The 13755-nt window shown below is 41.3% G+C and overlaps 1 protein-coding gene across 5 annotated transcripts in view; it reads left to right on the forward strand.

The window, feature by feature from the left end:
• The window catches only part of Rlip (Ral interacting protein), a 67863-nt gene that overhangs the window by 14798 nt on the left and 39310 nt on the right, over positions 1-13755 (forward strand). The window contains exon 1 of one of the 5 annotated variants that reach the window (XM_083142775.1): positions 7449-7584. The exons of 3 other annotated variants lie outside the window; for them this stretch is intronic. The gene's annotated coding sequence lies outside the window, so the exon portion shown is untranslated. One more of the 5 variants, XM_083142769.1, reaches the window with a different exon arrangement.

Here is a 13755-nt window from a genome sequence, read left to right on the forward strand (position 1 = left end):
ATATGTTGTTTTTTCTTTTCCAATGACATTATTTAGTTGAATAATATGACAGACTTACTATTGATAATGATCATACAAAACACACCATAAAAATTTCATTCACTTTCAACTTTCTGGGGCCGGCCACCGTGGGGGAGTGGTTAGCACATCGCGCTACGACGCCAGGGGTCCCGGGTTCGAATTCCGGCTTGGCCGCGGATGTTTGTGAGTGTCCATTCATCAATTTCATCATATCATCACTTATTCCCTTCTTCGCAAATTGGCCAAAAGTGGCACAAAGAGCGAAGTAAAATAAAGCAAATCAATCAACTTTCTGGATATACGACAAATAACACTATTTCTGTATAAGGAATTTTAGGCGTGCTCAGATCCTCGGATTATGGGGAGCAAGGGCCTTGATAAGAGTTCAGCTGACGAAATAAAGCCTTCATTCCATCTCACTGTTTTTATTACATTGATGGGAACAAAACAGGGTCGTGTGTGTCCCGACCCACCTAAAATCACTTTATTAGATGAATTTCAACTTCAGTGGCACCATTGTTCTCTGCTGGCGCTTTATTTTCCATCTCTGCCGTTCAAAGACTATTGTACGTATAAACGTGGTTTAGTACCGCAAATTCAAAAGAACTACACATAATTTATTCATGTGCAATATATGGGCAATTTATTCTGCAGACACATACAGATAATACAACTAAAGAATAAAATATGTGGAGGTGTTAATAAGAAATTTGCTAGTGGGAGAGTCCAATTACATAGGAAGTAATACACTACCCTTTCCTTACGTAGTTACTTGGAACTTTCGTAGGTTTGAAAATAGTATTTACTTTTATTTCTATAAAAGCATAATGTTGTTTAAGAACTGTTATTAGATTCTTCTGCACTAAATTTCTAAGTGAGGCTATTAAGGGGCAACTTCTCCCTTCCCCCCCCCATTTACTCACCATATGCGAAGAGTGTGAATACTTTTTTGCTGAAATGGGAAAATGAACCACAGCAAGAAACTAATAAAATACGTCTGTTTTTATGAACAGCTGCAGAATTATCTACAAACTTGTTGAAATTCACAGTTTTGCTAGCTTGTACTCATTGGACGAAATACATACAGCCAGGGACGGAGCTACAAGGAGGTTAGGGGGGATGAAACCCCAACAACATATCTAAGCTCCCTGTAGCCCCCAGATTTTTATAGTACTGTAGACGCCTTTCGATCGAAAATTAAAGAAGTAGAAGCTATCTTACGTAATATTTTCCATTATAAAACTTCCCTTAGGGCAAGGCCATTGCAATGTACAAGTACATTTCCTGCTTTTATAAGATCGCAAGATTATTACAACGTGTTGTACGTAAAATCGTGGTTGGAGGTGGCAGCTGCAGATCTGCATGGATCAACAACGGACATTGATTATTTAATACGTACTAAGTAATTGTTAAATCACAAGTCTCCAAACTTGCCAAAAAAAAATTTACAGATACTCTGCTGCCTATCTGGTAGGTGGATGTGTTCAGTGGCTGTGGGATTGCTGTTTGGTTGTTGGAGGGTCAAACGATGATAATACGATGCCTACGAAGTTAAATGATAGCAATTATTATCCTATGTAAATCATGTCACTATTTTTGGAACGAGTGTTAAAAATTAATTTTTATAAGTTGGAGGATGTTACCAATTGTATTGTGAAGGCAACACTGAGAGAACAAACATATTTTCAGTGCAAATTCACCTACACTAGGAGACAAAAGCATTGACTATCAATATCATTGACATAAATCAATGGATACAGTTGCAGCTCTCGCACTGGGCAGATGTGATTAGTATTGAAAATAACTACCAATAGTTTTATATATGTTTCACATCTGATTCTTCTCCATGGAATAGAAATTGGCCACTCGGCATAAATTATTTTCCAACGTCATAAATAATAATTTATTAACATGAAGACCTAGGCTTACAAGGAATAAAACTGCCCAAGCTTGCTGATTTTTGCACTAAATTGCAATGTTTAGTTGCTCAAAGGCTAATCGGGACAAAACCTACAGCCTATAGTGGAATCCGAGCCACTTAATTAAATGTCCCTAACCGTTGACTGAACTCGTGACCCGTCGATTACAAAGCATCATTATTACCGCTAACCGAGGCGGGAAGGTTCACTTATAATCTTTCTAATTATTAACATTTAAGAGTTAGTTAGTTTCTTTAGTCTTTTAATTCCTTAATGTCGTATTTTTGCCTCTCGGATGTTTTCAATAACGATGTAACGATGAAAGGATTGAGAAAACATCGCTGACAATTATGTTCATTGCAAATACTCGAATGAGAAACTACAATCAGAAAAGCTGCCCCCCGTGGCGGAGTGATTCAGTTCCTTTTTCACATGCATGCTCGGATCCGGAGAGATAGTTCGAAACTATGAATAAGAGGAGTGTACAGTTAACAGAATCAAGCATATCTGGAAACTAGTAAGCCGCGTGAAAACTGACATACGTGTATTTCAGGATAACTATGATAGATATGAACAAGAAACTGTATTAGCCTTATCTGCGGATGTTTGAAAAGTCCTGTAGTAAATTCACAAATTCGTCGTTCCGGTTCAATATGAGTAATATGCATTGGCTGTAAATAGTTTTAATTGTATCAAAAATGCTAAAAGTACACATTTTACTAACTACACGACTTTCCCAATGATTCCAAATGGCTAACTTAGATTGATATTCATGTGAATTAGCACTGGGCTCCGTGATGAAGTGCTTAGCACATCCGGGAGTTCGAATCCCGGCATGGATGCTCTTTGTGAGTGTCCGTTCATCAGTTTCATCATACAATTCATCCTCAGGCGGAGCACAAAGCATGACGCCTTAGGTTGTAAGACACGTTTTTATTACGTTAAGAAAAGAAAGAACATCAAAATCATCTCACTTAGGATAATCCACCAACTGCAGAAAACGCAAAAGAATGTCTTCCGCCTGTTCTGCACATGTGTCGCAACAGGCTGAATAGCTATGCACTACTACAAAACATCGTCATTATTTCCCTACTTTACAGCACCATACAGGAGAGATATCCTGCTACTCGATGTTATAAACTATTCCATATATGTTGGTCATAGGCGTGCGCACGGGAGGTGGGGGAATTGCCCCCTAATCACGGACGTTCGCAGATTTTTCCACAAAGGGACAAGAAAGGTATTTTTTTCATGGGGCATATTACCCCGATACTAGTGCTGTCCCCTCTAAAAACACCACTTGAATTTGAAATTATCGCATTCCTGTGTCCCCATTACATAATAATTCATGTAAATTACTATGACTGAAATATAATTATACTTGTGAAATATATACTTTTAGGTTGACCTTCGTTTTCGAGGTGTGGTCATCCTTGCCCCCCTCCCAGACGTTCCATGCCCCTATATTATTATACTTTCACCTAGAAATTTAGTGGAGAGCAATATTATTGCTGTTATTAAACAATATTATACTCTAAAAGGAAATGGCGCAACCACAAGGGGACAGGGGGGCATTGCCTTATGCCTTTTTCCAACCTTGGACGGAAATCAATTATAGGGGGGGCATACATTGAAGTAAAAAAAAGCAAGACTAGCAGAATCTATACTAGTAGCAGGACAAAAGGATACTCAAGACGGAATTAGTTTTCACGTCCATCTTGCATTATTTCTTCCAGACGGTCAGGATCACTTGCTGGGGGTTACAGAGGGACAATTGTCCCCTCGACTTTAAATTTTATACAAATAAAAATACATTTCGTAAAATTTTCTTTCTCGCTTCGCTCGCGGTACCTGCTTTTCTTGCAAGTCTTGTCAACTTCCGAGCCGTAGCTAGGAAGTAGCAGGAGTTGGCCCTGGGCGCCGAACAATCTGATTGAGAAAAATTGTAAAAGAGAATGCCATGCCGTCTCATGAAATTTTTTGCGCCCTATTAAATCAATACTGTTTTCAACTTTCAAAAATTTGGATCGAAAAATTTTCTTGCTCGCTTCGCTCGCAGTTTCTTTTATCCAATAGATTGTAAATTACCAGAGAGAAAGTAAGAACAAATAAGTAATGCAGACAGTTGCTGCTATAACAGTTTGGTTTGGAGGAAAACGAGCGCTCACATTTCAGAGACAATCTATATAATTTTTGCTGTTGGTTTGTTAAGGGGCGGATGAATAGATTACGTAATGTATTTAAATAATATGTTAATACCTAGGTATATATATATATATATATATATATATATAATATACACGCGCGCGCGAACACACACACATATATATATATCACATCAATGCAAAAAACTAAAACAGTGAGATAAAATGAGGTTTTCTTTCCCGATCTGACTGAATTTTCAAGGCTTTTGCCCCCCCCCCTTATCAGAGAGTCTGCGCACGCCTATGATGGTGGTACCTTCTTCTAATAATAAAAACAAATTAAAATAACTGTAATATTAAATTAATAATTAAAATATTAATTAATATTGTTATTACATGAATGGGAAAAAGACGGCATATGAATAGGAATATAACCGCACATATTCATTATCTAGCTCATGAATAGTTCAGATCGCTTCAATTTGTATAAGAACAACTGCCCTGGCAAGGTGATTGTGAAACAGATAAGGAATTGAATATTGTTTGAATAACGAAAAAGGATGTTAGATCCATTTGACGAAATGAAAAGCACTTAATTTAATATTTAATCATATTACTTGAGTAGTGGTGTGCATAAATCTTATTTGATACAGTCATCCAAAGTTGTTTGACCCCAATGTAATCCTTCCCTTAGAATATGTTTGACGGAAATACACGTCTCTCGATTATACGACAGATGGTAAACAAAACAAGCATATTTACATTATTTAATTTTAGTACTTCGTAAGTCTCTCGTGGAAGATTCGGACTCCCTGGACACCCCGGCTCCCCTAAATAGTCCTTGGCTCTCAGTTGTATTGCGATGTTCGTCAATGTGTGTTTTTCTCGTCTATGGTTTTTCTTCTTTCAGACACTCGGAAAAAGTTTTGTCTTGTAACAGGAAACCTGTTATGGTCAGACACTTGAGCGGGGGGAGAGTAGCGGACAGGGAACCTTGTGGTCTGCTTCTTTCGACAGAGCAACCCCTCCCTCCAGCAAAGTCCCATGCAATGGATTTGCCTTCGAAGGGGGAAATGGAATCAATATTGGTAAGACTAGGAAGAATAAATGACATCTGTCTGTTGCTTTTTTCGAGCGACGCTGATACGGGCTCTTAAACAAAAGTCACTTCGACAGGGGCTGACGGATGGGCTAGTGCGCCTAGGGTGCAAAATCAAACAAGGCGTCAGTAAACTACTGAACAAAGAAAAAGCAAATAAAGTTGTTACAATCAAAGCCAGTTCTCTCTTGTACGCAAACTCGTGGAAATTGAAGGTATAATTTAACAATACAGGGAATTTATCCAATTTGTTTAAAATTTGGTATACTTACTAATTTGGGCCTCGTAATCACGAATCTGCACTTAAAAATTGGCGCTCACGTATAAATTTGGCGCTTATTTGGGGACAGTTGAATCCGGCCAATTTCTAACATGCCTTTAACAGGAACTCTATAGATATATGCGGGGAGTCGGAGCGGAGCGGAGTCGGAGCCGCGATAGCGGTTGGGGGCGGTAGGTCAATTACCCCAGGGGCGGAGCCCGGAATCGGCGGGAAATTTGGAAATTGAGGGTGTGGAAATAAGAACTTAATGTACATTATTTTGCTATTTCCACGTGCGAGCGCCAAATTTTGACTGCAGATTCGTGATTAGGGGGCCAAAATTAGTGAGTATGCCGAATTTCAAACAAAATGGAGAAATTCCCTGTATTGTAAAATCGCTCCGGTAATATTTATGTATCCCACTGTACGTCCCTCATGCCCTCTCCTCGAAAAGAAAGAAGAAACTTATTTCTGAATTATTTAGGGGATTCCATCCCCGCGCTGCAGTGTGTAGATGTAGAATGGGCAACAAACGTACGGAAATCAACAACGTAAAACGATCACAATAAATAGCCCAAACCCGCCGTTAGCAGGGTGTGATGCATGCATTACAAAGAGCCTCATACTATAGTTGTATAGTGAATCAAAATCATCTGAATCAGGATTCTATAAAGGCTAAAAAAAGTTAAGAAGAAAAGGGTGAGTTTCTTTAAAAAATAAAAAATAAAGAGCCTTCGAGAAAGAATTACACCTGCAAGCACCTTTCAACAATGCAAGTATTGAGCGAAAGGGTTAATCTCGATGTTTCATCCTGTCGGCTTCTCTGCTTCTATGAACCAGTTTGCTTAGTGTAGTAACGTTATGTTATCCCGTAGAATAAAAATAAATATTAGTGACAAAAATGAATCTAACTGCCAACCGGGAGACCAGGGTTCGATTTCCGGGGTGGGTGATCTAAGGCCTTTTTTCCGGCCTTCGCCCAACATAAACCGGCTCCGGGGCTCATCCAGCCTCAAATCAATGAGTACCCGGGGGCAACCCTGGGGGTAAAAACGGCCGGAACGTGGTGCTGATCACATCACCTCCAAAATGGCCAAGATCTAGAATGTGTGGGGCTCTGAGATGGTCATTTTCATTCACCCTCACACATCCTCACCTTCACAACTCGGGCTCGCCCTCACCCTCACGACTCGACTTTCGCCCTCACCCTCACACCCCCTCACCTTCACGACTCGAATTTCGCATTCACCGTCACGCCCAATCTCACCCTCACGGATAGGCTTCGCCCTCACCGTCACGACTCGCCTTTCACCCTCACAAGTCTTCGGAGGGCGAGGTCTGCCCTCATGAGGGTCACCCTCCCTCTGGGCCGTATCCCCTAAATATGCCTTTTACACTGAATCGATGTTGCATGGCTGCATGCAAGCATGGTAAATTATTTGAGCGCTCATAAAATATTTGGACATCTCTACCCAGTGCCAAATTTTGTCGGCAGTTTACCGCGAAACATTGTCTTAACACACACAAGCAAAATATGTAGTAATTACCCAATAGTAATCATGTCAAAATGTTTACGAGATATGAAAGTTGTCTGTTTATACTATATATGAGGGCCTTGTTAGTTCGCACAGGGCCTCGAGTTTCCTCAAATTAGCCAGCCACTCACACGAAATAAATTCGTATGCTTTAAACGCATCGATGCTGCAGATAGTAATGAAGATCTGGTACAAACCTCGTGAATTCGTCTGAACAGTTTTGGGAACCCGCCTAGGGCCAGCTGTGCAAAAAAAATCGTACAGAAAGAAGCATTTAGAAACTCAGTTGTATTTACCTTGCCGCACCAAGACCTGTCTGATAACGAAATATCGTTTATGTAAAAATTATTTCACTTGTGCATGACGTAAGTAAACAGCATACCTCCGTTGAATGTTGGGCTAACAATAAAAGAATGATAACGTGAACTATATAGTCAAGGCCGTTTTCGCTTCCACTGCCAGGTACGGGATACGTATTGCACCAAGGTTGGTTGGTCGGCAGGGAGCTTTCCTATCGCAATTGCTTGCTAGCTGCTGGATAAACAGACTGGGTGGGAATAATTAACTCGTGACGCAACCCACGTGTGTTTCACTTTAAAATACCGTTAGTACGAACATGTTTTATCTTTGTGTTCTCTATTTTAGTATGTTGGAGTAGTTTCTCTGTTTTTATTGGTGTTCTGGAATATATGTAATGAAGTGTGCAGTTCGAAAGTGCGAAAGTTTCTGCTCTCGGGATGTGGTAGTGTAGTTGCAACGTCGAAGTTATTGGGATTGCTTAGTAAGTGACAAAATTTAGGTATGTATACATTTAGCCATTTTTTTAAAAAAATATAGTAGGAACATGCGAACAATTTTTTGCAAATTTGATGAGAATATCGAGTCTGTGTTCGTTTCGTGAGAGTGCGAGCGCATCGAGTTGATGACTTTCTCCGTGAAGGGTCTGTGTTAGAGTCCCGGCCAGGGCATGGATATTTCATTGTGTTTATTCTTTCAACTGTTTGATCTGTCTGTATTAAACCAAGGAGGTAGAAAAGAGACGTCAGATCATTACGATTTTTACATTGTTTTCGCACGCAGGTGCACTAATGTAAAGATCAGCGAAATATGCACTCTCGACCGGGACTCGAACCCAGATCTCTAGCATACTCAGACTTATACTCATATAGACTCAGACTGAGCTACCGAGCCAGCCCTGATTTAGACTGATTTTTCGCTTCACCGGTATTTGTAATAATCCGTGATAATTTTACTGCAACGGAATTTGCTGTTTGGGTATTGGTGAGCGCGATGTTGCCGAGTTATTTCCCAGCTAGAGATGATCGAGAGCCTCATCTTGTATCGTAAGTCTCTCTCGGTCTCATCTTGTTCTCATGCAACCTCAAAAGATATAAAAGCAGTACAGGGTTTCTATAAATTAGTTATACAAAAGTAACCGTTAATTGTGAAGAAAGTGTATTTGTAACAGAAATGTTTTATACATCAATGAATACAGCATATCTTCAAGTTTTCTCTACAAGTGTTCAATACGTGATCCTTTCATCACATGGAAAATGTCCCAGAGGTATTCGATTTTCTGCCAAACCCTTTGAAGCATGTCTGCATCGATGGGCGCAGCTGCCTGCGTTTTTCGGATCCGCAGCTCGTCGACCCGCAGCTGGGAAGAGGGGGAACAAACACACGTTCTTTAATGTAACCCCAGATAGAGAAATACATGGGTCAAATCAGGCGAACGAGGTGGCCACGGAATCGTTCCACCACAACCAATCCAAGTCGGTACTTCACGATTGAGGTAGGCGGTTACTTCGGTACTTTAGTATTATACGGACTACCTTATTTGTCTACGTTAAAATAGGCTAGCTAGGTTTAGTTCTCTTAGCTTAAATAATATTTTTTATTGTATTTATGCTAATGGAACCTAATCTAACAGGCCTAACCTAACCTCATAGGCATTCCTCGTCTTACCACTGTTTTTCTTATTTATGAAAATGCGGAGGAAAATGAATTCAGCACCCATATCTTCACACAATTGTGGCATTAGATAATTCTCAAGCATGTCCAGGTATGATATGCCTGTGACAGTCTGGCTCAATACTAGAGAAGATAAGCAAACACTCACGCCTCCAGTGGCGGCGTCTGAAACTAACAACTGGAAACAAATGACGTGCGACAATAAACTTGAAGATATGCTGTATTCATTGATGTATAAACCATTTCTGTTACACATACACTTTCTTTACAATTAACGCTTACTTTTGTATAACTAATTTATATAAACCCTGTATATTAAGCGTATAGAGACCATTAAGGGAAAATACTTTTATTGATAATGTTTTTCCGTTTGACCCCTCGCTACGAATGAATCCTCGTAAAAACGAACTTTTATGGTATGTATATGCAGGCACGTAAAACACGTTCACGTTTGCTTAGTGATGGATTATAGCTCTTGCACGACAACTTGAGCTCTGTGGTAAGCGGAAATTGGAAGGCCATGTGGGCTTTGTCAACAAAAAAGGCAGGCTGATGCATCAAAATTCCAATGTTGCCACCTACATATGACAGTCAGATTTACCGTCATTTATTATCATTATTATTCATGTATGTAGCGGTAAAAAGACGTGTTGATTCAAAGCGTTGAGAGTTTTAAGTTGTAAGAATACATATTTGATTTTTGCCAAGCCGACGGGAGGAACGAGACATTCGCTTGTGTTAAGGGTGAGCACCTGAAGGGTCACGCTATGCGTCTAAAGCTTAGGAAATTCGACCGTAATGACAAACATTTAAATATCTCGGTTTCCAACGGTCAGATTCATGTGAAACTTATACCAGCGCAGCGGCATGTGTGCAAGGACGGATATGTGGAGTTTCGTCACGATCAAGCGACAATTACGGACGCCAGATCAAATCGGTTCTAATTGATCAGTTTGTGGACAGCGATTGCAATTGAGCTATGGGCGACAGCCAGGCGGAAGCTTAATCCGCACAAGTCAACTTCGGACACGGTACGTCCTAGTTTGGAGACAATAGAGCAAAGTGGACTGACCCCTTCGGAAGCGTCACTCCAACGTGCGCATAGCGTCGTTTTTCAAAATCTAAATAAAACGAAGGACATGGTTTTTCGTTAGACAGTCTTACCGCGATCTTTGTAAGGAGAGCAGCTCCGTGCTACCTCTCCATATACAGTCTTACCGCGATCTTTGTAGGGAGAGCAGCTCCGTGCTACCTCTCCATAGACAGTCTTACCGCGATCTTTGTAGGGAGAGCAGCTCCGTGCTACCTCTCCATAGACAGTCTTACCGCGATCTTTGTAGGGAGAGCAGCTCCGTGCTACCTCTCCATATACAGTTTTGCCGCGATTCTTGGAACGAGAGCACCTTCGTGTTACCTTTCGTGTACAGTGGACTTTGTCGTGTTGTGCGAACACCAGTGTGTGTGATAGGCAGTAAGTCTACACGAGTGCGCCTACCTCAACCGCTGGGGGAAGTTGAAGCGAAACTGTTTCCGTGATTACCTTACGCCATTTATAATTTTTGAGAAACGAGGAACACCGGAAACTATGGCGGGCTAGAGGGAGAAGAGAGATGAGGGCGTTACGTCGATTCGCCTGATGTCAGAAGAAACTACGCCGATGATGCCTATCCGCCGCCATGGAGAGAGAGAGAACGTCGAACGCCGCCCTATTGATACGCCGACGATGCCTACCATCCGCCACGTTGACGCCCCGACGACGCCTACCAGCCGCGACAGAGAGACGTAGAGAGAGATGTTGACGCCCCGACGACGCCGACGACGCCTACCATCTAACACGTTGACGCCCCGACGACGCCTACCAGCCGCGACAGAGAGACGTAGAGAGAGATGTTGACGCCCCGACGACGCCTACAACGACCGCTCAGATGCGACGTCCGAACCGCGCCATACCACGGAGATCCACCGATCCCGAGAGGAAGAGGAGCCGGGAAACTAGGTGTTTGAATCCTTCTCGCATCTTCATCGTCGCGACCAAAGGAACCTTTCGCGTGGATACTATGTGTTTCAATCGCCCATAAAGACGCCTGGATGCACCCCGGAAGCTGAGAGATGGTAAAGTATTCATCTGTGTGAACCTTAACACGTGACGGCCCGATTGATTTAGAGAACGCCCTTGAAATTCGTCGACATTTTGCAAACGCTCACTCAACTCGAAATTTTATATCGAACTCCCGTCGCGCTTGTCATGTGTAATCTATCCGTCTCAGGTCAATTTTTCTTATTCCTTGTGATATTTTTTTTTATGATCTTAAATTCATTGTTGTTTGTGCTCCTTTGTATTTGTTTAAAGTGCGTACTATTAGAGTAAAGCGCCGCCCGCTTAATTGCATATTCTACTTGAGGTTTGTTCATTTTTATGTGTGAGCGCTGTGTCGCTGCTAGCTATGTCCGGTCGCATATGTGATTATTTGTTAAAGTATTTGCCTGGTAATGTGAATTGCTCGTCGCGGCGAAGTGTTTAAGTCCCGCCTGCTAGAGAGTATATTGTTTGAGCCGCTCAACGGAGGTTATTTGTTATGTATGGAACCACGTGAGGTCTTGTAAAAGGAAAACGTCCGCCCACGTGAATGTAATTGCCGTTGAGACGCCTTTGTTTATACTGGTCAAGTAATGTATTGTCACCGCGCCGACTAGTTTCTTTTTAAAAAACAAAAGGTGAACTTAAGTAAGGGCTGGCTAGGATTTAAGTAGCACTGGAGCAAAATCACAAATGACCTGATTAGACAAAAAGTAAGATAAAATTAATTGAGAATGCAATAATTAGGGCTTGTCGTCATAAAACCTGTACATGTCATGTATAATTTCTTGTGTCGATGACCCCATGAGGTTTGAATCTGAGAGAGAATGTGAGAGTGCAAGTGTGGGGACCTGTAATGATTCCATTTTGTTGGTTATGAATAGAATATACTTTTTATTTTCATGTTAATTTTGGGCTATATCATTTTCGTATGCATGTCGCTACCCGTGATTTTCAGGTATGCAGCTAGCCGCTTCCCGGCTACAGGTAAAGAGGTGGTAATTTGAAAGTACATATGTCTTTGTTTTTATTCGATATGGCGTATCACTATGCACTGTTGGTCACCGGTTCCTACACACGAACTTAACCTGGACCGTAACGCTATTTCGCTTGTCCGAGGGAGATTTTGCCGCCTCTATTTAGGTAGTGGTAGCATTTGTTTTCCCGGGCAAGGGAGGGTGTTTCATTCATTCACACATACAGTTGTAAACAATTATCTGGTCACTCAGTTTAGATGTAGAGTTGCGTTATTCGACATTCCGCATTCCAAAGCCAGGTAAGAAATGTGGTTTGCAATGTGTTCAGTGTGTTATCTTTCAGGAAGGAAGAAGCACAAGTTTCGTTTCCAAAGATGCCCGCCGACCTTTGTGGTGGAGTGGTTAGTACAGCGCGCTACGACTACAGGGGTTCCGGGTTCTAATCCCCGCCTGGGCAGGCTTGTAAGAGATTCTTACGTTGTGGACAATACTGTAGCGTAATGTCGCGCAACCCTAACTTTGAAACCAGTGACTTGCCCATAGGAGGGTTTTTTGTCACATTGGTACTCACAATTGAATTTATTCTGTAGTTTTTGATAATGAATTATCTCGTTTTGCAGTTCGAGTTTGTGGTATACCTGACATATAAATGTTGTTGGAAAGTTCAGGGATGACGGCGATCCAGGGGCCTCCCCGATGACGTAGTGGCAACGTAGTAGCCTTGTAATCAAGGGGTCCCGGGTTCGATACCCGGTGGAGGCACATGGCACAGTGGCTCGGTTCCTGATTAGCCTATCTGTGCATAAAATGGACTTCAAAAACAACAAATCAAAACTCTTTACAAGGAACTTTGATGCTTCGATTAGACAACACTGCGTGGTAAATGTTGCCGTATCGTGTGCGTGGACAAGAGATAGCCCTCGCTCGTTTTGCCTTCCCCAATGACACCAGGGCACTTCTACCCATACGCTTAATTTCTTGGCCCCTGCTATAGAACTCGCGACTTAGTACGGCGCTACATTAACCATTCCGCCACCGAGATTGGAACTCAAGGAGTCTTTGTAATCCAAACTACCTCATCTTATCCAGAACATTAGTATTACCTCATTTCCGTCATTTTCCATACATTTCCATGTTCTTAGAAAAGTAAGCATAGCATTCATGTTATTTATCCGAGTCTCCCCGTATTTTTATCGTAATGATTTGTTTTTTATGAGATCAATAACAATTACCAGCCACATAATCATATAACTAACCGAACAAAGAACTGTTTGGCAGTGAGAATTATAAATCTGTTCCAAACCTTTCGATTGCTTTTTCCTCCTTTTTTCGCGTGCTGCTTTATTTTTGCCGATGGCTTTTTTTTGTCTTTTTAGCGGCTGTAGCTTTTTTTAATGTGTATTTCCGATTGCTTGTCTATAATAACTCTGCCAATATATATATATATTTTACACCCGACATCACGGGAGTACAGTTAACAAATTAGGTTTTGGTAGGTGGGTGACTTGTACGTTCCATTTTAGTCAACAGTAAGGAGTTAACGAAAAAATGTCAACTTGTTAAAAATAAGCCAGTGAACAATAATGATTTTTTCATTTGTTTTTCCAACTATTCATCATCGCAGTTAGTAAGTTGCTACTTGCAGTAACGCTTTGTTACCGTAGCGTGATTCGAAGTCAAGATGTGAAAGGTTCGAATCTGGGGCAAGTCATGAAGGTTTCATTCTGCTATTTTCTTTATCTGTTTTTAT

The sequence above is a fragment of the Lepisma saccharinum genome, chromosome 1, assembly GCF_977018435.1.
Source record: "Lepisma saccharinum chromosome 1, izLepSacc3.1, whole genome shotgun sequence".
Taxonomy (NCBI): domain Eukaryota; kingdom Metazoa; phylum Arthropoda; class Insecta; order Zygentoma; family Lepismatidae; genus Lepisma; species Lepisma saccharinum.